Here is a 23836-nt window from a genome sequence, read left to right on the forward strand (position 1 = left end):
TCCAATGTACAATTGCCCCCCAGCAGGCCACCTGCAGGAGGCTGGGGCTTTGGACTCTTCTCCTGCTTGGCATTGGGATAAGGGTTGCTAGGTAAAATACAGAATGCACAGTGAAATTTAGAATTCTAATAAACAAGGATATTTTTTTTTAGTATAACTGTGTCCCATGCATTATTTGGGACATACTTAAGCTAAAAGAAATTATTCCTCTAAACTCATTCAGTGTATTTAATGTGATTATTTTTTTATGCCCTTATCTCCTAATTCTAATATCTCAGCCATTTATGAATCTGCCTTGTGTTGACTTGGCTTTTCTTTTAATTTAGGATACATTTTCTTGCTGCTTCACATGTCTAATAAATTTTATTTATTTATTTATTTGTTTGTTTTATAGTGGTTGCACCGGGTCTTAGTTACAGCACTTGGGCTCCTTAGTTGCAGCATGTGGGCTCCTTAGTTGTGGTTCGCCAGCTCCTTTGTTGTAGCATGTGAACTCTTAGTTGCAGCATGCATGTGGGATCTACTTCCCTGACCAAGGATTGAACCTGGGCCCCCTGCATTGGGAGCATGGGGTCTTAATCACTGCGCCACCAAGGAAGTCCCACAAATATTTTTTTATATGCTGGACATTGAACATACATTGTAGAGATTTGGATTGTGTTATTGTACTCTAAATAGTGCTGAGTTTTGTTCTCGCCAGCAATTAAATTACTAATGGATTAACTTGACCATGTATGTCAAGGCTTGGTTTTAGGTTTTATTAGGGTGTGTCTTTTCCCATTTTTTCCTTATGCCTAGGGAATCTTCCTTACTCCCAAAGCATAGCCTTTGAGGCCCTCATGTCAGTTTCTGGGAATGTCCTTCCTTGATTCTTTGGGAAAGTAGTTATATGATCTCCACCTAATTTACTGCAGCAAATGTCATGTCCAGGCTTCAAGGAGCCATTCCAGCAGCATGTTAGAGCTCCAGGTGTTGTTGACAGGGCAATAAATTCTTAGTCACAGGAGAGTGCTCCCAGGTCAATAAATTCTCATGTATACAACCTTTTATTCTACTCTTGGCCCTATACCCTTGTCTTCTCTTATACCTCCTCTCCCAAATTCTTCCATTATATATTAGCTCCTGCAACTCTTCTGGTGAATAAACTGTTTCGCCCAGAGCAGGATTGTACTTGTGATCTTGGGCCGTGATGATGACTGACCCTAGTTATTGGTGTGATGGCAATGTGGGGCAGCAATGAGAAGGGCACATTTTATCATTCTGTAAGGTACCCACCTCGGGGAAGTTCTTCACCTAGTCTCCAGGCAGCAGGCAGCTGTTCTGCTTATTAGGGTTTGGGGTGGGGGGCAGCTTCTAGCCTAGCACGTTCAGGGAAAACTGGAGGTTCAAGGTTCTCGAGTGTATCCGTTCAAATTTTCCCATACCAGGTATCTGGATCCCATTACTTTTCTATCAGGGACCCTGCATTTAGGATAGGAGGTCAATTACCGTTGATCATGCAGTCTCCTTTGCAGTTCTGCCATCCTTCTGATTCAATTCTGCGTCTGATTTTCTGCCTATTCTACTTTCCAGGGGCAGGAGAAGAGGGTTTCTTTAAATCCTGTCTTTGAAGAGCTTCTCTCTGGACAAAATATAATATTTCAATCGTCAAAAAGAGCTGCAATGAATTGAAACACATCAACTGTGTTAAGCTATGAGAGCTCTGAGTTGATAGTTATCCAGGTCAAGCCTGTCGTTCTATTTATTTAGAAGACATAAGTTGATCATCTTTGGAGGATGTTAGTGATTCAACTTTTATTCTAAACCTGGTAAGGGAAAGAATCAAGGTTTTTTTTCCCTTTCTTTTTTAAAAAATTATAATTAATTAATTTATTTTTGGCTGCATTGAGTCTTCGTTGCTGCATGAGGCTTTCTCTAGTTGCAGTGAGCGGGAGTTACTCTTGTTGCGGTGTGCGGGCTTCTCATTGTGGTGGCTTCTCTTGTTGCAGAGCACGGGCTCTAGGCATGCGGGCTTTAATAGTTGTGGCACGCAGGCTTCAGTAGTTGTGGCTCATGGGCTCTAGAGCGCAGGCTCAATAGTTGTGGAGCACGGACTTAGGTGCTCCACGGCATGTGGGATCTTCCTGGAACCAGGGCTCAAACCCGTGTCCCCTTCATTGGCAGATGGATTCTTAACTACTGCGCCACCAGGGAAGTCCTTTCTGTTTTTTGTTTTGTTTTGTTTTGTTTTGTTTGCAATACGCGGGCCTCTCACTGTTGTGGCCTCTCCCGTTGCGGAGCACAGGCTCCGGACGCGCAGGCTCAGCGGCCATGGCTCACGGGCCCAGCCGCTCCGCAGCATGTGGGATCCTCCCGGACCGGGGCATGAACCCGTGTCCCCTGCATCGGCAGGCAGACTCTCAACCACTGCGCCACCAAGGAAGCCCCTTTCTGCCTTTCTTAAACAAACTATAGGGTTACCAAATATAAGAGTTGAGAAGGGAAAATTCTTTTTCATTGTGGTAAAATACAGTAACATAAAACTTACCATTTTTAAAGTATTAAATACCATCACGTTGTTGTGCACCCATCATCCGTATCCATCCCCATGACCCTGTTCATCTTACAAAACAAACTCTCTACCCATTAAACAAAATCTCCCCATTCTCCCCTTCCCCCAGCCCCTATCAACCACCATTCTACTTTCTGTCTTTATAATTTTTACTACTCTAAGTGTTACCGAGTCCAAGCTTGTGCTGCTTGCTGCACTACAGGTCAGTAAATCAAGAGACATGTTGTTGGGGCAAGGAATAGCGACTTTATTTGGAAAGCCAGCAGACTGAGAAGATGGCGGACTAGTGTCCCAAAGAACCATCTTACCCAGATTTGGACGCTAGTTTCTTTCACAGAATGAAGAGGGAGAGGTGAGGAGGTAAAGTAAAAGGGCGATGAGTTGTTGCAAATATTTCCTGATTCTGGCCAGGTGCCTGAGGGGAATGGCTTCTTTACTGCAGCCATTCACAGGTGAGTCTGATCAGAATGTTTTCTGTGAGATAAACAAAGGTATTTTAGCTTAATGCTCATTGCATGGGAGGCAGGGTTCCCTGTGATGGGCCATTATGTATACTTTAAGCTATAGGCAACATCCCTTTAGTGATTAACTTGTAGCAAAAGCAATAGAACACAAAGTGAAAGAAACTTTTACAAAGTAAAAGAAACAGATCCAATATGGAGTCAGATTTGTTCTTCCCTATTACATAAGTGTCTCATGTAAGTGGAATCATACAGTATTTGCCTTTTTGTGACTGGCTTATTTCATTTAGCATAATGTCCTCAAGTTTCACCCACATTGTAGCATATTGCAGAATTTCCTTCCTTTTTTTTCTTTTTAATATCTTTATTGGAGTATAATTGTTTTACAATGGTGTGCTAGTTTCTGCTTTACAACAAAGTGAATCAGCTATACATGTACATATATCCCCATATCTCTTCCCTCTTGCATCTACCTCCCTCCCACCCTCCCTATCCCACCCCTCTAGGTGGTCACATAGCACCGAGCTGATCTCTCTGTGCTATGCGGCTGCTTCCCACTAGCTATCGGTTTTACATTTCATAGCGTATATATGTACATGCCACTCTCTCACTTTGTCCCAGTTTACCCTTCCCCCTCCCCGTGTCCTCAAGTGCATTCTCTAGTAGGTCTACATCTTTATTCCTGTCCTTCCCCTAGATTCTTCATGACCATTTTTTTCCTTTAGATTCCATATATATGTGTTAGCATACGGTATGTGGTTTTCTCTTTCTGACTTACTTCACTCTGTATGACAGACTCTAGGTCCATCCACCTCACTACAAGTAACCCAATTTCGTTTCTTTTTATGGCTGAATAATATTCCATTGTATATATGTGCCACATCTTCTTTATCCATTCACCTCTCGATGGACACTTAGGTTGCTTCCATGTCCTGGCTATTGTAAATAGAGCTGCAATGAACATTATGGTACATGACTCTTTTTGTTTTTGTTTTTGCGGCACGCGGGCCTCTCACTGCTGTGGCCTCTCCCGTTGCGGAGCACAGGCTCTGGACACGCAGGCCCAGCAGCCATGGCTCACGGGCCCAGCCGCTCCGTGGCATGTGGGGTCCTCCCGGACTGGGGCACGAACCCGTGTCCCCTGCATTGGCAGGCGGATTCCCAACCACTGTGCCACCAGGGAGGCCCATGACTCTTTTTGAATTATGGTTTTCTCAGGGTATATGCCCAGTAGTGGGATTGCTGGGTCATATGGTAGTTCTATTTTTAGTTTTTTAAGGAACCTCCATACTGTTCTCCAAAGTGGCTCTATCAATTTACATTCCCACCAACAGTGCAAGAGTGTTCCCTTTTCTCCACACCCTCTCCAGCATTTATTGTTTATAGGTTTTTTGATGATGGCCATTCTGACTGGTGTGACGTGATATCTTATTGCAGTTTTGATTTGAATTTCTCTAATGATTAGTGATGTTGAGCGTCCTTTCATGAGTTTGTTGGCAATCTGTATGTCTTCTTTGGAGAAATGTCTGTTTAGGTCTTCTGCCCATTTTTGGATTGGGGTGTTTGTTTTTTTTTTATATTGAGCTGCATGAGCTGCTTGTAAATTTTGGAGATTAATCCTTTGTCCATTGCTTCCTTTGTAAATATTTTCTCCCATTCTGTGGTTTGTCATTTTGTCTTGTTTATGGTTTTCCTTTGCTGTGAAAAAGCTTTTAAGTTTCATTAGGTTCTCTTTGTTTATTTTTGTTTTTATCTCCATTTCTCTAGGAGGTGGATCACAAAGGATCTTGGTGTGATTTATGTCATAGAGTGTTCTGCCTATGTTTTCCTCTAAGAGTTTTATAGTGCCTGGCCTTACATTTAGGTCTTTAATCCATTTGGAGTTTAATTTTGTGTATGGTGTTAGCAGGTGTTCTAATTTCATTCTTTTACATGTAGCTGTCCAGTTTTCCCAGCACCACTTATGGAAGAGACTGTCTTTTCTCATTCTTGCCTCCTTTATCAAAAATAAGGTGACCATATGTGCGTGGGTTTATCTCTGGGCTTTCTATCCTGTTCTATTGATCTATATTTCAGTTTTTGTGCCAGTACCATATTGTCTTGGTTACTGTAGCTTTGTAGTACAGTCTGAAGTCAGGGAGCCTGATTCCTCCAGCTCTGTTTTTCTTTCTCAAGATTGCTTTGGCTATTCGGGGTGTTTTGTGTTTCCATACAAATTGTGAAATTTTTTGTTCTAGTTCTGTGAAAAATGCCATTGGTAGTTTGATAGGGATTGCATTGAATCTGTAGCTTGCTTTGGGTAGTATAGTTATTTTCATAATGTTGAGTCTTCCAGTCCAAGAACATGGTATATCTCTCCATCTGTTTGTATCATCTTTAATTTCTTTCATCAGTGTCTTACAGTTTTCTGCATACAGGTCTTTTGTCTCCTTAGGTAGGTTTTTGTTTGTTTGTTTGTTTGTTTTTGCGGTACGGGGGCCTCTCACTGTTGTGGCCTTTCCCGTTGTGGAGCACAGGCTCTGGTCGCGCAGGCTCAGCGGCCATGGCTCACGGGACCAGCCGCTCCACGGCATGTGGGATCTTCCCGGACCAGGGCACGAACCCGTGTCCCCTGCATCGGCAGGCAGACTCTCAACCACTGCGCCACCAGGGAAGCCCACCTTAGGTAGGTTTATTCCTAGGTATTTTATTCTTTTTGTTGCAGTGGTAAGTGGTAGTGTTTCTTTAATTTCTCTTTCAGATTTTTCATCATTAGTGTATAGGAATGCAAGAGATTTCTGTCCATTAATTTTGTATCCTGCTGCTTTACTAAGTTCATTGATTAGCTCTAGTAGTTTTCTGGTAGCATGTTTAGGATTCTGTATGTATAGTATCATGTCATCTGCAAACAGTGACAGGGTTACTTCTTTTTTTCCAATTTGGATTCTTTTTATTTCTTTTTCTTATATGATAGCTTGGCTAAAACTTCCAAAACTGTGTTGAATAATGGTGGTGAGAGTGGGCAACCTTGTCTTGTTCCTGATCTTAGAGGAAATGGTTTCAGTTTTCCACCATTGAGGACGATGTTGGCTGTGGGTTTGTCATATATGGCCTTTATTATGTTAAGGTAAGTTCCCTCTATGCCTATTTTCTGGAGGGTTTTTATCATAAATGGGTGTTGAGGATTTTTGCCTCTATGTTCATCAGTGATATTGGCCTGTAGTTTTCTTTCTTTGTGACATCTTTGTCTGGTTTTGGTATCAGGGTGATGGTGGTCTCGTAGAATGAGTTTGGGAGTGTTCCTCCCTCTGCTATATTTTGGAAGAGTTTGAGAAGGTTAGGTGTTAGCTCTTCTCTGAGTGTTTGATAGAATTCACCTGTGAAGCCATCTGGTCCTGGGCTTTTGCTTGTTGGAAGATTTTTAATCACAGTTTCAATTTCAGTGCTTGTGATTGGTCTGTTTATATTTTCTACTTCTTCCTTGTTCAGTCTCGGAAGGTTGTGCTTTTCTAAGAATTTGCCTATTTCTTCCAGGTTGTCCATTTTATTGGCATATAGTTGCTTGTAGTGATCTCTCGTGATCATTTGTACTTCTGCAGTGTCAGTTGTTACTTCTTTTTCATTTCTAACTCTATTGATTTGAGTCTTCTCCCTTTTTTTCTCAGTGCATCTGGCTAATGGTTTATCAATTTTGTTTATCTTCTCAAAGAACCAGCTTTAAGTTTTATTGGTCTTTGCTATTGTTTCCTTCATTTGTTTTTCATTTATTTCTGATCTGATCTTTATGATTTCTTTCCTTCTGCTAACTTTGGGTTTTTTTTGTCCTTCTTTCTCTAATTGCTTTAGGTGTAATGTTAGGTTGTTTATTTGAGATGTTTCTTGTTTCTTAAGGTAGGATTGTATTGCTATAAACTTCCCTCTTAGAACTGCTTTTGCTGCATCCCATAGGTTTTGGGTTGTCGTGTTTTCATTGTCATTTGTTTCTAGGTATTTTTTGATTCCCTCTTTGATTTCTTCAGTGATCTCTTCGTTATTAAGTAATGTATTGTTTAGCCTCCATGTGTTTGTATTTTTTTACAGATTTTTTCCTGTAATTGATATCTAGTCTCATAGCATTGTGGTCGGAAAAGATACTTGATATGATTTCAATTTTCTTAAATTTACCAAGGCTGATCTGTGGCCCAAGATATGATCTATCCTGGAGAATGTTCCATGAGCACTTGAGAAGAAAGTGTATTCTGGGTTTTTTTGGACGTAATGTCCTATAAATATCAATTAAGTCCATCTTGTTTAATGTATCATTTAAAGCTTGTGTTTCCTTATTTATTTTCATTTTGGATGATCTGTCCATTGGTGAAAGTGGGGTGTTAAAGTCCCCTACTATGATTGTGTTACTATTGATTTCCCCTTTTATGGCTGTTAGTATTTGCCTTATGTATTGAGGTGCTCCTGTGTTGGGTGCATAAATATTTACAATTGTTATATCTTCTTCTTGGACTGATCCCTTGATCATTATGTAGTGTCCTTCTTTGTCTCTTATAATAGTCATTGTTTTAAAGTCTATTTTGTCCGATATGAGAATTGCTACTCCAGCTTTCTTTTGATTTCCATTTGCATGGAATATCTTTTTCCATCCCCTCACTTTCAGTCTGTATGTGTCCCTAGGTCTGAAGTGGGTCTCTTGTAGACAGCATATATACGGGACTTGTTTTTGTATCCATTCAGCCAGTCTATGTCTTTTCGTTGGAGCATTTAATCCATTTATATTTAAGGTAGTTATCGATATGTATGTTCCTGTTACCATTTTCTTAATTGTTTTGGGTTTTTTATTGTAGGTCTTTTCCTTCTCTTGTGTTTCCTGCCTAGAGAAGTTCCTTTAGCATTTGTTGTAAATCTGGTTTGGTGGTGCTGAATTCTTTTAGCTTTTGCTTATCTGTAAAGGTTTTAATTTCTCCATCGAATCTGAATGAGATCCTTGCTGGGTAGAGTAATCTTGGTTGTAGGTTTTTCCCTTTCATCATTTTAACTATGTCCTGTCACTCCTGCCTGGCTTGCAGAGTTTCTGCTGAAAGATCAGCTGTTAACCTTATGGGGATTCCCTTGTGTGTTATTTGTTTTTTTTCCCTTGCTGCTTTTAATATTTTTTCTTTGTATTTAATTTTTGATAATTTGATTAGTATGTGTCTTGGCATGTTTCTCCTTGGATTTATCCTGTATGGGACTCTCTGCACTTCCTGGACTTGATTAACTATTTCCTTTCGCATATTAGGGAAGTTTTCAACTATAATCTCTTCAAATATTTTCTCAGTCCGTTTCTTTTTCTCTTCTTCTTCTGGGACCCCTATAATTCATATGTTGGTGCATTTAATGTTGTCCCAGAGGTCTCTGAGACTGTCCTCAATTCTTTTCATTCTTTTTTCTTTATTCTGCTCTGCGGTAGTTATTTCCACTGTTTTATCTTCCAGGTCATTTATCCGTTCTTCTGCCTCAGTTATTCTGCTATTGATTCCTTCTAGAGTATTTTTAGTTTCATTTATTGTGTTGTTCATCACCATTTGTTTACTCTTTAGTTCTTCTAGGTCCTTGCTAAATGTTTCTTGTACTTTCTCCATTCTATTTCCAAGATTTTGGATCATCTTTACTATCATTATTCTGAATTCTTTTTCAGGTAGACTGCCTATTTCCTCTTCATTTGTTAGGTCTGGTGGGTTTTTATCTTGCTCCTTCATCTGCTGTGTGTTTCTCTGTCTTCTCATTTTGCTTACCTTACTGTGTTTGGGGGCTCCTTTTTGCAGGCTGCAGGTTCGTAGTTACTGTTGTCTTTGGTGACCCCAGTGGCTAAGGTTGTTTCAGTGGGTTGTGTAGGCTTCCTGGTGGTGGGGACTAGTGCCTATGTTCTGGTGGATGAGGCTGTATCTTGTCTTTCTGGTGGGCAGGTCCGTGTCTGGTCGTGTGTTTTGGGGTGTCTGTGACCTTATTATGATTTTAGGGAGCCTCTCTGCTAATGGGTGGGGTTGTGTTCCTGTCTTGCTAGTTGTTTGGAATAGGGTGTCCAGCACTGTAGTTTGCTGGTCGTTGAGTGGAGCTGGGTCGTGGCCTTGAGATGGAGATCTCTGGGAGATTTTTGCTGTTTTATATTACATGGAGCTGGGAGGTGTCTGGTGGACCAGTGTCCTGAACTCGGCTCTCCCACCTCAGAGGCACAGTCCTGACGCCCGGCCAGAGCACCAAGACCCTGTCATCCACACAGAAAAAGAGAAAAAGGAAAAAATATATATATATCATTGCTCCCAAAGTCCACTGCCTGAGTTTTGGGATGATTCATTGTCTATTCAGGTATTCCACAGATGCAGGGTACATCAAGTTGATTGCAGGGATTTAATCCCCTGCTCCTGAGGCTGCTGGGAGAGGTTTCCCTTTCTCTTCTTTGTTCGCACAGCTCCTGGGGTTCAGCTTTGGATTTGGCCCCGCCTCTGCGTGTAGGTCGCCTGAGGGCATCTGTTCCCCACTCAGACAGGACGGGGTTAAAGGAGCAGCTGATTCGGGGGCTCTGGCTCAGGCCGGGGGTGGGAAGGAGGGGTATGGATGCGGGGCAAGCCTGTGGCGGCAGAGACCGGCGTGACGTTGCACCAGCCTGAGGCGCGCCGTGCGTTCTCCCGGTGAAGTTGTCCCTGGATCCCGGGACCCTGGCAGTGGCAGGCTGCACAGGCTCCCTTGAGGGGAGGTGTGGATAGTGACCTGTGCTTGCACACAGGCTTCTTGGTGGTGGCAGCAGCAGCCTTAGCGTCTCATGCCTGTCTCTGGTGTCCGCGCTGATAGCCGCAGCTCGCGCCCGTCTCTGGAGCTCGTTTAGGCTGTACTATTAATCCCCTCTCCTCGTGCACTGTGAAACAAAGAGGCGACAAAAAGTCTCCTGCCTCTTTGGCTGTTCCAGACCTTTTCCTGGACATACTCCTGGCTAGCCGTGGCGCACTAGCCCCCTTCAGACTGTGTTCACGCAGCCAACCCCAGTCCTCTCCCTGGGGTCTGACCTCCGAAGCCGGAGCCTCAGCTCCCAGCCCCAACCTGTCCCGGAAAGTGAGCAGACAAGCCTCTCGGGCTGGTGAGTGCTGGTCGGCACCGATCCTCTGTGCGGGAATCTCTCTGCTTTGCCATCCGCACCCCTGTTGCTGCGCTCTCCTCCGTGGCTCCGAAGCTTCCCCCCTCCGCCACCCACTGTCTCTGCCCGCGAAGGGGCTTCTGGTGTGTGGAAACCTTTCCTCCTTCATATCTCCCTCCCACTGGTGCAGGTCCCATTCCTATTTTTTTGTCTCTGTTTTTTCTCTTTTCTTTTGCTGTACTCAGGTGCATGGGGAGTTTCTTGCCTTTTGGGAGGTCTGAGGTCTTCTGCCAGCATTCAGTAGGTGTTCTGTGGGAGTTGTTCCTCATGTAGATGTGCTTCTGATGTATTTGTGGGGAGGAAGGTGATCTCCGCTTCTTACTCTTCCACCGTCCTTCTTTCCTTCCTTTTTAAGGCTGAATAATATTCCATTGTATGCATATACCAATTTTTCTTATTTATCCATCCGTCAATGGACACTTAGGTTGCTTTCACATTTTAGCTATTGTTTAATAGCAGCATTATTCACATGGGTGTACAAATATCTCTTTGAAAACCTGCTTTAAATTCTTTTGTGTATATACCCAGAAGTAGAATTGCTGAGTCATGTGGTAATTCTATTTTTAATATTTTGAGGAACCACCATACTATTTTCCACAGTGGCTGTACCATTTTACATTCCCACCAACAGTGCACAAGGGCTCCAAATTCTTCACATCCTAAAAGGGAACTCTCCTACATTGTTGGTGGGAATGTAAACTGGTGTAGCCACTATGGAAAACAGTATGGAGGTTCCTTAAAAAACTAAAAAAAAAGAGTTGCCATATGATCCATCAATCCCACTCCTGGGCATATATCCAGAGAAAACTCTAATTCAAAAAGATACATGCATGCCAGTGTTCATAGCAGCACTATTTACAATAGCCAAGAGATGGAAGCAACCTAAATGTCCATCAACAGATGAATGGATAAAGAAGATGCGGTATATATATACTATGGAATACTACTCAGCCATAAAAAGGAGTGAAATAATGCCATTTGCAGCAACATGGATAGCCCTAGAGATTATCATACTAAATGAAGTAAGTCAGAAAGACAAATGTCATATGATATCACTTATATGTGGAATGTAAAATATGATACAAATGAACTTATTTAACAAAACAGAAACAGACTCACAGGCATAGAAAACAAACATGATTACCAAAGGGGACAAAGTGAGGTAGGGATAAATTAGGAGTTTGGTATTAGAAGATACCAACTACTATATATTAAATAGATAAACAACACTGTATAGCACTACTATACTGTTCCCTACTGTAGGGAATGATATTCAATATCCTGTAATAAACCATAATGGAAAAGAATATGAAAAAGAATATATATGCATGTATAAGTGAATCACTTTGCTGTACAGCAGAAACTAACACGACTTTGGGACTTCCCTTGTGGTGCAGTGGTTAAGAATCCACCTGTCAATGCAGGGATTTGAGCCCTGGTCGGGAAGATCCCACATGCTATGGAGCAACTAAGCCCATGTGCCACAACTACTGAGCCTGAGCTCTACAGCCTATGAGCCACAACTACTGAGCCCACACACCTAGAGCCTGTGCTCTGCAGCAAGAGAAGCCACAGCAATGGGAAGCTGCTTGCCACAACTAGAGAAAGCCTGTGCACAGCAATGAAGACCCAATGCAGCCATAAATAAAAAAATAAATTTATAAAAAAAGAAACTAACACAACTTTATAAATCAACTATACTTCAATGAAAAAATTCTCCACATCCTTGCCAACACTTGTTGTATCTTTTTTTTTTTTTTGCAGTACGCGGGCCTCTCACTGTTGTGGCCTCTCCCACTGTGGAGCACAGGCTCTGGACGCGCAGGCTCAGCGGCCATGGCTCACGGGCCCAGTCACTCCGCGGCACGTGGGATCTTCCCGGACTGGGGCACGAACCTGTGTCCCCTGCATCGGCAGGCGGACTCTCAATCACTGCGCCACCAGGGAAGTCATCCTAATGGGTGTGAGGTAGTATCTCATTATAGTTTTGATTTGTGTTTCACTAATGATTAGTGAGGTTGAGCATCTTTCATATGCTTGTTGGCCAGTTGTATATGTTCTCTGGAGAAATGTCTATTCAGTTCCTTTGCCCATTTCCAAATCCGGCTGTTGTTGTTGCTTTTGGGGAGTTTTCTATATATTCTGGATATTAATCCCTCATCACATGTATGATTTGCAAATATTTTCTCCCATTCTGTGGTTTGCCTTTTTATTCTGTGGATAGTGTCCTCTGACACTTTTAATTTTCATGAAGTTCAACTTGTCTATTTTTTCTTTTGTTACTTGTACCTTTGGCGTCATATCTAAGAAATCATTGCCAAATCCAATGTTGTGAAACTTCTATGTTGTCTTCTAAGAGTTTATTGTTTTAGGTCTTACATTTATGTCCTTGATCCATTTTTAGCTAACTTCATTTTTTGCTTATGGACATCTAATTTTCCCAGCACTATTTGTTGAAAAGACTGTCTTTTCCCCATTGAATAGTCTTGGCTCCCATGTTAAAAATCATTTTACCATATGTGAAAGGATTTATTTCTGGGTTTTCTATACTATTCCAGTAGTCTATATGTCTGTCTTTATGCCAGTACTACCCTGTTTTGATTACTGTAGCTTTATAGTAGGTTTTGAAATCAGAGTGTGAATCCTCCAACTTTGTTCTTTTTCAAGATTGTCTTGGTTATTTGGGGTTCCTTGAGATTCCATACGAATTTTAGGATGGGTTTTTCTATCTCTGCAAAAAAAGTCATTGAAATTTTGATAGGGATTGCATTGAATCTGTAGATCACTTTGGGTAGTATTGACATTTTAACAATACGAAGTCTTCCAATCCATGAATATGGGATGTGTTTTTATTTATTTATATCTCTTTAACTTCTATCAGCAGTGTTTTGTATGTTTCATTGTACAAGTCTTTCACCTCCTTGGTTAAATCGAGTTCTAAGTATTTTATTCTTTTTGGTGCTACTGTAAATGGAATTGCTTTTATAATTTTCTTTTCAGATTGCACATTGCATATAGAAATGCAACTGATTTTATTCATTGACTTAGTATCCTGCTACTTTGCTGAATTCGTTTATTAGTTCTAACAGGTTTTTTTGGTGGAAGCTTCAGGATTTTCAACTTATAAGATTATTTGCAAAGAGAGATAATGGTACTTCTTCCTTTCCAAATTAGATGCCTTTTATTTTTTTCTTGTCAAATTGCTCTGCCTAGAACTTCTAGTACTATGTTGAGTAGAAGTGGTGAAAGTGGACATCCTTGCCTTATTCTTCCAGGAAAAGCTTTTAGTCTCTTACCATTGAGTATTATGTTTGCTGTGGGTTTTTCATATATGGCTTTTTTTTTTTTTTTTTTTTTTTTTTTTTTTGCGCTATGCAGGCCTCTCACTGCTGTGGCCTCTCCCGTTGCGGAGCACAGGCTCCGGACGCGCAGGCTCAGCAGCCATGGGTCACGGGCCAGCCACTCCGCGGCATGTGGGATCTTCCCGGACTGGGGCACGAACCCGCGTCCCCTGCATCGGCAGGCGGACTCTCAACCACTGCGCCACCAGGGAAGCCCGGCTTTTTTTATGTGTAAATACTTTCCCTCTATTCCCATTTTCTTAAGTGTTTCTATTATGAAAGCATGTTTGAACTTTGTCTAATGCTTTTATGTTTTCTGTTTATTTTTGCATCAGTTAAGATGATCGTGTGGTTTTTCTCCCTTCATTCTGTTGATGTGGCTTATTGATTGATTTTATATGTTGAATGATCCTTGCATTCCATGAGTAAATCCTTTGTGGTCTTAGTGTATAATTCTTTCAGTATGCTGCTGAATTCTGTTTGCTAGTGTTTTGTTGAGGATTTTTTTAAAATAAATTTATTTTATTTCTTATTTTTGGATGCGCTGGGCCTTAGTTGCTGCGCACGGGCTTGCCACTCTTCGTTACGGTGTGTGGGCTTCTCATTGCAGTGGCTTCTTTTGTTGCAGAGCACGGCTCTAGGCGCACAGGCTTCAGTAGTTGTGGCTCGCAGGCTCTAGAGCACAGGCTCAGTAGTTGCGGTGCACAGACTTAGTTGCTTCACGGCATGTGGGATCTTCCTGGACCAGGGCTCAAACCCGTGTCCCCTGCATTGGCAGGCGGATTCTTATCCACTGCGCCACCAGGGAAGCCCCTTGTTGAGGATTTTTGCATCAGTGTTCACAAGCAATTCCACTTCTGGGTCTGTGGTTTTTTATAGTGTCTTTTGTATCAGGGTAATGCTGGCCTCAGAATGAGTTAGGAAGTATCCCTCCTGTTCAATTTTTTGGAAAAGTTTGAGAAAGATTGGCATTAGTTCTTCTTTACATGTTTGGGAGCATTCACCAGTGAATCCATCAGGTCCAAGGCTTTTCTTTGTTGGTAGATTTTTGATTCCTGATTCAATCCCCTTACTAGTTGTAGGTCTGTTCAGATTTTCTATTTCTTAATGATTTAATCTTGGTAGGTTTTGTGTTTCTAGGAAATTTTCCATTTCATCTAGGTTATCCAATTTTTTGGCATACAATTTTTCATAATAGCTTTATAATCTTTTTTATTTCTGCAGAATTAGTAGTGTCACCACTTTCATTTCCAATTTTAGTAATTTGAGTCTTTTTTTTTAGTCCACTAGCTAAAGGTTTGTCAATTTTGTTGATTATTTTGAGGAATCAACTTTTTGGTTTCATCGATTTTTCTCTATTGTTTTTCTAATCTGTATTTCAGTTATTTTAACAGCAGGGAAGGGTCAGGGGAAGGGATAGTTAGGGAGTTTGGGATTGACACGTACACACTGCTATATTTAAAATGGATAACCAACAAAGACCTACTGTATAGCACAGGGAGCTCTGCTCAATATTACGTAGCAACCTACATGGGAAAAGACTTTGAAAAAGAATAGACACAAGTATATGTATAACTGAATCACTTTGCTGTACACCTGAAACTATCAAAACATTGTTAATCAACTATACTCCAATATAAAATAAAAAGTTAAAAAATATATTTTTCCCTAGAAAAAAATCTAGTTGAAATTAGATTCTGATCCTAATTATATCACCTGCTGAATTCTGTGATCTTGGGCAAAACTCCAGACCTGGAACTAGTGTATTTCAGTTATTTCTGCTCCATCTTTATTTTTCTTTTCTTTCCTTTTCTTTTCCTTCCTTTCCTTCCTTCTATTTAGTTTGTTCTTTTTCTAGTTTCTTACGTTGTAAAGTTAGATTATTGATTTGAGATCTTTCTTGTTTGTTTGTTTTTGTTTTCTGGCTGCATGGCATGTGGGATCTTAATTCCAGTGGAAGCTTGGAGTCTTAACCACTGGATTGCCAGGGAAGTCCGTTTTTCTTGTTTTTTATTTTTTAAAATATTTATTTATTTTTGGCTGCATTGGGTCTTAGTTGTGGCACGTGGGCTCTTCATTGTGGTGCACAGGCGTCTCTCTAGTTGTGGCGCACAGGCTCTAGAGCACACAGGCTCAGTAGTTGCAGCGCGTGGGCTCTCTAGTTGTGATGCATGGGCTCAGTAGTTGCAGTGCATGGACTTAGTTGCCCCACAGCATGTGGCATCTTAGTTCCCTGACCAGAGATTGAATCTGTGTCCCTTGCATTGGAAGGCAGATTCTTAATCCCTGGACCACCAGGGAAGTCCCATAAATTTTTGTAATTGTTATATCTTTTCGCTGTATTGAATGTTTTATTAACATATAATGTCCTTCTTTGCTTCTTGTAAACTTGTTTTATTTAAAGTCTACTTTGTCTGATATTTGTATAGCCAGTCCTGCTCTCTTTTGTTTACTATTTGCACAGAATATCTTTTTCCATCTTTTTACTTTCAACCTGTTTGTGTCTTTGAATTTCAAGTGAGTCCCTTGTATAATTGGGCCATGTGTTTTTTTCCCAATCTTCCAATCTGTCTTTTCATTGGAGAATTTAATCTACTTACATTTAAAGTAATTACTGATAAGGAGGGACTTACTTCTGTTATTGTGTTATTTGTTTTCTGTATGCCCTAAGCCTTTTTGTCCCTCATTTCCTGAATTCCTGTCTTTTGTTCTTTAGTCAAATTTTGGAGCGAAATGTTTAAATTCCTTTCTCATTTCCTTTTGTGTATATACTTTAGCTGTTTTCTTTGTGACTACTATGGGGATTATATTTAACATCATAAAGTTATAACACTGTAACTTGAATTTGTACAAGGTTAACCTCAATAACATGCAAAATCTCTGTTTTTTAAAAAAATTATTATTTTATTTATTTTTGGCTGTGCTGGGTCTTCGTTGCTGTGTGCGGGCTTTCTCTAGTTGTGGCAAGTGGGGGCTACTCTTCCTTGTGGTATGCAGGCTTCTCACTGCAGTGGCTTCTTTTGTTGCCGAGCATGGCCTCTAGAGTGCAGGCTCAGTAGTCGTGGTGCATGGATTTAGTTGCTCCACAGCATGTGGGATCTTCCCAGACCAGGGCTTGAACCCGTGTCCCCTGCATTGGCAGGTGGATTCTTAACCACTGCGCCACCAGGGAAGCCCAAAATCTCTTTTCTTTTACAGCTCTGTCCCTACCTCTTTTGGTTGTTGTCACAAAATGACATCTGTGTACATTGTGTGCCCCAAAACAAAAAGCTAATAATTCTTTTAAATACATTAGTCTCTTAAATCTTGTACAAAACAAGAAGTGCAGTTGCAAACCACTGTTACAATAATACTAGGTTTTATAATTGCCTATATATTTACTTATATTGTGATCTTTATCCATATGGCTTTGAGTTACTGTCTAGTGTCTTTTCATTTCACTTTGCAGGACTCTCTTGAGCATTTCTTGAGCAAGCCAGGTCTAGCAGTCACAAACTCCCTCAGCTTTTGTTTATCTGGGATTGTCATGATTTGTCCCTCCCTTTTTTTTCTTTCTCTCTTTTTTCTGCTGTGCTGCACAGCTTGCAGGATCTCAGTTCCCCAACCAGGAATTGAACCTGGGCCACGGTAGTGAAAGCCCAGAATCCTAACCACTAGACCATCAGGGAGCTCCCTCTCCCTCCCTTTTGAAGGACCATTTTTGTGGATATAGGATTCTTCATTGACAGTTGTTGTTTTTTTTCTTTTAGCACTTTGAGTATATTGGCCGACTGTCTTCTTTGGCTCCAATTCTTCTTCTTTTTTAAAAAAAAATATTTAATTATTTTATTTTTAAATTTTTGGCTACATTGGGTCTTTGTTGCTGCATGTGGGCTTTCTCTAGTTGCGGCAAGCAGGGGCTACTCTTTGTTGCAATGCTCAGTCTTCTCATTGTGGTGGCTTCTCTTGTGTGGAGCACAGGCTCTAGACAGGTAGGCCTCATTAGCTGCAGCACACGGGCTCAGTAGTTGTGGCTCACAGGCTCTAGAGCACAGGCTCAGTAGTTATGGCACACGGGGCTTAGTTGCTCCGTGGCATGTGGGATCTTCCCAGACCAGGGCTCCAACCCATGTCCCCTGCATTGCCAGGCGGATTCTTAACAACTGTGCCACCAGGGGAGCCCATTGGCTCCAATTTTTCTGATGAGAAATCTGCAGATAATCTTTTTGAGAATCCCATGTATTTATTTGCATCTCTTTTACAGTTTTCAGGATTCACTTTGTCTTTTGAAATTTGGTTATAATGTGTCTCCATGTGGGTCTTCTTTGAGTTCATCTTACTTGGAGTTCATTGAGCTTCGTGGACACTTATATTCATGTCTTTCATCAAATTTGTGAAGCTTTCAGTCATTATTTCTCCAAATATTCTCTTGGCTGTTTTGCCTCCCTCTTCTTCTTCTGTGACTCCCACAATATATATGATATCCACTTGATGGTATCTCATGGGTCCTTTGGGCTATGTTCACTTTCCTTCATATTTTTTTCTTTCTGTTCCTCAGCCTTGATAATTTCCTTTGTCCTATCTTCAAGTACACAGGTTTTTTCTTCTGCCTGTTCAAATCTGCCTTTGAATTTTTCATTTCGGTTTTTTTACTTACAGCTCCAGAATTTCTTCTTGGCTCCTTTTTAGGTTTTCTATCTCTTTATGGATATTTCCATTTTATTCACACATCATTTACTTGACTTTCTCCCATCTTCCTTTGTTCTTTGAGCATCTTTAAGATAGTTGTTTTAAAGTCTTTGTCTAGTATATTTGCCATTATGTCTTTCTTAGAGATAGTTTCTGTTGCGTTCTTTTTTCTCCTTTGAATGGGTCATACTTTCCAGTTTCTTTTTATGCATTGCAATTTTTTTGTTGTTGAACACTGGACATTTGAATCTAATAATGTGGTAACTCTGGAAATCAGATTCTTTCCCTTCCTCAGGGCTGCTTTTTGTTTTTGATTTTCTTTATTGTGTGTATGGTTTTTTAAAAAATTGATGTAGTCTGTCTCTGTGCTGAGGATCAGCCTGAGGTATACATTTAATGTCTTCTTAGGTCTTTTCTGAGCCTTTCCTTGGGCATGCATAGTAACTTTCTAATTTTCCCCGTATATGCAGTTGTTTTTGAGCAGCCTAGTTTTCTAGTTGTTTTTGAATGTCTGGCTCCTAAAAGGGGAAAAATGAAAAATGAAGAGAGTGAAAATGGTGCTAGCCTTCTGTATCTCTTGGAAGTCACTTCATCAGATGGGGTGGGGTTGCAACAATGGGGGGAGGTGCAACAACAATGGCTGCCCACTTCTCTTTCTGCACCTCTGTGGTCAGAAGCAGCAATCAGCAATCATAAAAGATCTCCAGGAATTCCCTGGTGGTCCAGTGGTTAGGACTCTGTGATTTCGCTGCCAAGGGCCCAGGTTAAATCCCTGGTCAGGGAAGTAACCTGCATGGCTTGGCCAAAAGAAAAAAAGAAAAAAAATAATCTCCAACATTCGGAGGTCAGGGTCCTTTTACCCATCCTAGCTCCCACTAGGTCCATTATACTATTTTCTTCCTTTTGTTCATATTTGAAAATTTTAAAACAAAAAGAGGGTTTTTTTAATTTTTTAAATTAATTTTTGAAAAACAGACACAAGAAACACATTAGTCAAATATAATAAAATGGTATTTTAAGACTTCATTTGAACATCCATCTGAAAAAAAGACAAAAATTGGACTTTGAATGATGGACTGATTGGACATTTGATGATTTTAAGGAATTATTATTCATTTTACTTTTCAGGTCTCATAATAGTCCCAGGCTTTTGTTAAAAAAAATCCTTATCTTGAAGATATACAAACTGAATTATCTATGGGTGATGTTATATGAAGTTTAGGGTTTGATTAAAATAATCCAGTGTAAGCAGAGCGTGGAGAGTATAGAGGAAGCAGGAATGTCTATATGTCAATAATTATTGAAGATGAATAATGGGGTTATTATATTTTCTTCTATATAGATAGAAAATTTTCATTAAAATGGGGTAAAAATATTCATTTAGATGTACATGTGTGTGAATTTATAAATAAATCTTTATATCTATCTATCTATCTCTTTATTTCCTATTCCATACCTGACCTTCAACTTGAATAGGTTTCCTTCTGCCTGAAAGTACCTCTTAGGTCTGCTAGTGACAGATTATCTCAGTTTTTATATGTCTGCAAGTATCTTCATCTTGCCTCCTTTTCTGACATATATTTTTGCTATGTCTTGAATGTGAAGCTGCAGTCATTTTCTTTTAGCCCATTGAAGGTGTCATTCTATGGTCTTCTGGTTCCTGCTGTTTCTGTTGAGAAGTCAGCTTTCAACCTCATTCTTGCTCCTTTGAAGGCAAGTTGACATTTTTCCTCAAATTCTTCTAAGGTTTAAAAAAATGTGTCTTTGATTTTCTGATGTTTTACCATAATTTAGCTAGGTGTATAATTAATTTTATTTATCCTGCTTGTAATTTGTATGACTTCATTATTTGAAAAACATTCTCAGTCATTATTTTTAAAATATTGCTTCAACCTCATTACCTCTTTCCCCTCTTTGGCTCCAACTGAAGGCATATTTGATCTACTCAGTGTATCCTCTGTATCTCCTACTCTCCCTTCTGCATATTTTATTCTTTTTTCTCTTCATGTTTAATTCGAATATTTTCTCCTGACCTATCTACCAGCTCACTAATTCTCTCTTCATTTTTGTCTAATTGACTATGAAAACCATCCATGGGGTTATTAATTATTGTGCTTTTCTACTTCAAATTTTTTTCCAATCTGCTGTGCCTTTTTTTTTTGTAGTTTTGTAGTTTTTGAAGTTTTCTCAGTCTTTTATCTCCTTGAATATAGTAAGCATGGTTATTTTTTAGTCTGTGTCTGTTTCTGTTAATTCCAATATCTGGAATCTCTGGGGGTGTTTCTTTTTTCTTTTCTCTCTCTTTTTTTTTTTTAACCATGCCTGACTGGCTTGTTTTATTAGAGAAGAGGATGTGGAGTTAACAATGTGAAGACAGTTGGTACTGATCCCGGAGAGACAGCAGTGAATGGTGCTGAAGAAAGATCTTAGTTCCCTGCCCAGGAATTGAACCTGGGTAGCCTGGATGAAAACCAGGAATCCTAGCCAGTAGCCCACCAGAGGCTAGAGGCTAGAAGCAAAGTTCCCCTGGCTCTTACCCCATAGAAAGCAAAAATGTTTCAGCGAGGCACAAACTGTAAGAACAGGTACAAAGTTTATTATTAGAGACACAGCACAACAAGTGGGAGAGCACACAGAGAAACAGTTTGTTCATTTAAGAAGAAGCAGGCAGAAATACACACCTGAAGAGAAAGGATATGGGCGTCCTTCCTAATGAGGAGGAGCGCAGTAAAGAGGTGATTCAAATCACTTAAATAGGGCAGTTCTTCTGAGTGTTTGTTTACCTTTGGCCAATTATCTTATTTCCTTTTTCACACCTGACTGGTCCTAGGACCCTTCCCAACTTGCGTGCACAACTTTTTGCTAAGATGGATTCCACTGCAGAGGCCTGTGGGGGTATGTCCACACTTATTATGGGGTGGCGCCCCTCCCTTTTTGACCCCCAAGGAGCCTTCCTGTGCATGTGCAGACAGGGAAGTTTTCCTTGACCTCAGGAGCCGTCATCTTATCTCTTTACTTCAGCAGAGCTCAGCTTCTGCCACTAGCTTTGTCCTTGGAGCGTCAGGGTGAGAACAAAGCTTCAATTTTACTCCACTTGACAAACACCAGCTGTCCAGCCCAGGGGCCCATCTATCTCCTACCTCAGTATCTGAGGTTGGGAAAAACATCCTCCCCTCCCCATACATGCCCACTGCTACAAATAAAAAATAACCAACTATGAGGGAGCATCTGAGACAGTGACTGGGCTTCAGGGGAAGGAGACATGGAAGTCAAGGGCAGCAGGAGAGACCATGCATGGGCTGGGAGGGCCCAGAGGCAGCAGCTGCATGAATAACGTGAGTACAAGTCTCTGTATCTTCCACATAGGTCTGCATAAGTACGGAGAGATAAGTTATCACTTTCCCCCACCTTCTCTCCTTTCTGCTTCATGCTGCTTGCTGCAATCCCAGCTCCTTTTTCCACATGAGGGCGAAAGGAAGTGGAATGATGAGTACGTCATCACTAAATTGCAGTCAGACTCATATCCATGATCTGGATCTTCCATGCTATTACAAGATTCTTCAATGTTCACTGAGTGCCTAGGGGTAATTCTTTTTTTAAAAAATTTTATTGAAGCATAGTTGATTTAAAATGTTGTGTTAATTTCTTATGTACAGCAAAGTGACTCAGTTATACATATGTTACAGACCAGGGTTCTTAGCCTCCTTAATCAATAGAAATTGATTAGAGGACAGACAAGAAATTCAAGTAAGGCTTTACTGGGGCCCCTGCTGTAGCAGAGGGGAGCAAGAACAAGTAACAGTTTCCCTTGCTAACTCCCTCCCTCAAGGTGGTGTGAGCTGATTCCTTATGTGGGGTGAGGGTAGGGGTGTGTCCAGGGTTCAGGCCGGTGGGGTGGCTTAGATGGTGTGCCCGCCCCTTAGGTGGTGCTGTGTGCTGGGGGCATGCGCAGTACCCTGCCTTTGCCCCGGGCTCTTTAGAAGGACCAGTTGGGCTTTTTGGTCTCTTTGTATCTTGTTGTCCAGAATTTGCCCCAACTGCGCATGCACACAGTTATTTTTAGTCCCTTATAGTTTCTTTGTATTTTGTTGCTCAAGGTGATGTTTGACCAGGTGCAAGCACTGCAGCACTGTGGCACTGCAGCAAAGGGTCCCGGGTCCCAGCCTGTCTCATTTCCCCCAAGAGACTCTACACCTTTTTTCTTAAGGGGTAAGGGGCTGAAGGTCTCTTCTTCTGAAACTCTTCCTCCTGGATGGGCTGCAGACCCTAGCCTACCCTAGAGGTGTAGAAGTCCCTCGCTGATTGTTTCAAGGACTTGTAGGGACCTGGGCCACTCTCCGCTGGAATGGGTTGAATGCCTTGAGCCGTCATGAGCCTTACTTCAGACTGTTGGAGCCTAGAAGACACAACCTTAACCAGAAGGTTAAACAAACAAAGGCTAAAAAGGGGAAGAACAACAATAGCCATTAAAGGGCCTAGAAAGGGAAGGAACCAGGTTAACTTTGGGAGGGCTTCCTTAACTGTTGACCAGACAGCTGAGGCGGTATCACCCCTGCCAAAATTGTGAAGCCACTTTGCTCGGGCATATATTTCCTTAATATTAACTTCTACCTGTCCTGTCGCATTGATCCAGGTGCAGCAGAAAGTATTAGTTATCACACAGACTATCTGTCAATGGTGCCTGACTTTTGAATAGATACCTCAGATCTTCCACTGGCTCACAGGTGTATTGTTCTTCTGTTGTGACCTGCAGGGCTTCTGGAGGTAAAAGCTTTAGTGTGGACAAATGTACCCAACTAGATATCCTTTGAGTTTGACAGCAGTGGGAGTGGCTAAAGTTACTTTATAGGGGACCTTCCATTTTGGCAATAGTTGATCTTCGGGGATCCAACTTTCCAGGTTTTACGCACTTGGTCCCTGGGGTTTATTTGTGAAGGAACTGCTGCTTCCTCTGTATTTTTAGTGGGAGCTGGCCGTGCTTTGTGGGCACAGTCCTGGATTGCCTTCTGAACTTGTCCTAGGTTAATAGTATATCTCAGGGCCTGGTTTACTTCCTCACCCAGTACAATGTCAGTAGTAAGAATAGGCCTCCCATAGGTCGTTTCAAATGGCTTAAGCCTCAGACCACTCCTGGGGGCTACACGGACCCTGAGGGGTGCAGTAGGAAGCAAGCTGGTCCAGGGTTCATGAGTGTCTTGGCAGAGCTTTGCTAAGGTTTTCTTTAAAGTATGGTTCATTTTCTCCACCTTCACTTTCTCTACCTTTCCTTGGCACTGGGGGTGCCAAGAGGTGTGTAGCTTGTAATCTATCCCTAGGGCCACTGTGAACCCCTGTGTGATTATGGTTATAAAGGGGCTGTTATCACTCTGCAGGGACTTTGGAAGTCCAAACCAAGGAATTATTTCTTTTAAAAGGGACATACAGACTTCCATAATCTTTTCAGATCGGGTAGGGGAAGGCTTCAACCCATCCTGTGAAAGTATCAACAAACACCAGAAGATATTTATATCCTCATCGTGGGGACATTGGGTGAAATCTAACTGCCAGTCTTCCCCCGGGGTATGTCCCTTGGCATTGAATTGGCCTGAGTAACGAAGGGGGGATTGGATGGGTCTGTGGGTTATTACAGGCACATAAATCACAGGCAAGTGTTACTTGTTTTACTGTTCTTTTAAGC

At 41.2% G+C, this 23836-nt stretch overlaps 1 protein-coding gene across 12 annotated transcripts in view; it reads left to right on the plus strand.

Moving 5' to 3' along the window:
* Positions 1 to 12094: 12094 nt before the first annotated feature.
* Positions 12095 to 23836, plus strand: part of LOC116749035 (taste receptor cell protein 1) — a 54029-nt gene continuing 42287 nt past the window's right edge. For 11 of the 12 annotated variants that reach the window (XR_004348488.1, XR_004348490.1, XR_004348487.1 and 8 more), the window contains exon 1: positions 22790 to 22923. The gene's annotated coding sequence lies outside the window, so the exon portion shown is untranslated. Of the gene's footprint in view, positions 12119 to 22789; positions 22924 to 23836 lie in introns of those variants that run through there. The other variant, XM_032622934.1, reaches the window with a different exon arrangement.

This window comes from Phocoena sinus, chromosome 2 (genome assembly GCF_008692025.1).
Source record: "Phocoena sinus isolate mPhoSin1 chromosome 2, mPhoSin1.pri, whole genome shotgun sequence".
NCBI lineage: Eukaryota > Metazoa > Chordata > Mammalia > Artiodactyla > Phocoenidae > Phocoena > Phocoena sinus.